Below are 510 nucleotides of genomic sequence, written 5' to 3'. Positions count from 1 at the left end.
CTTACAGATATGAGACAGAGATTCGGCAGTTCTTTGAATGAATTTCTTCAGTATCACCCTCTCATCTTAATTCAAGTCTGTAGAATTTTGTTCTTACATTTTACAAACAATGATTCCGATGATTCCATTATGATTCCATTATTCTTCTATCGCTCTAAGTAAAATCGAATTCAGGTTTTTATTCTCATAATCACAATCGGTAGACGTGTTTTTCTTTTTTTTTTGTTTCTTACTGGACGAATGATTGTTTTTGTTTTGTTTTGCTTTGTACTTTTTTTTCTTGCTCTTGCTGTCAATTCTGGTCGCACACTTACAAAGAATTTATTAAAACCATCAACTACATCATTGATATTATTTATGGTCGTATCGTTGTCAATAAAATACTGAAAGTAACTTGAGATTTAAGAACCAGCTCAATTAATGCTGTTTAACACACACCGTATATCTTTAATGTGTGTTTTATTATTCTCCCAATATTTTATCATGATATTAGTCAAGTCCTTGATACAC

Source organism: Octopus bimaculoides, chromosome 19 (assembly GCF_001194135.2).
Source record: "Octopus bimaculoides isolate UCB-OBI-ISO-001 chromosome 19, ASM119413v2, whole genome shotgun sequence".
In the NCBI taxonomy this organism is placed as follows: domain Eukaryota; kingdom Metazoa; phylum Mollusca; class Cephalopoda; order Octopoda; family Octopodidae; genus Octopus; species Octopus bimaculoides.
Note: the sequence above shows the minus strand (reverse complement) of the source record.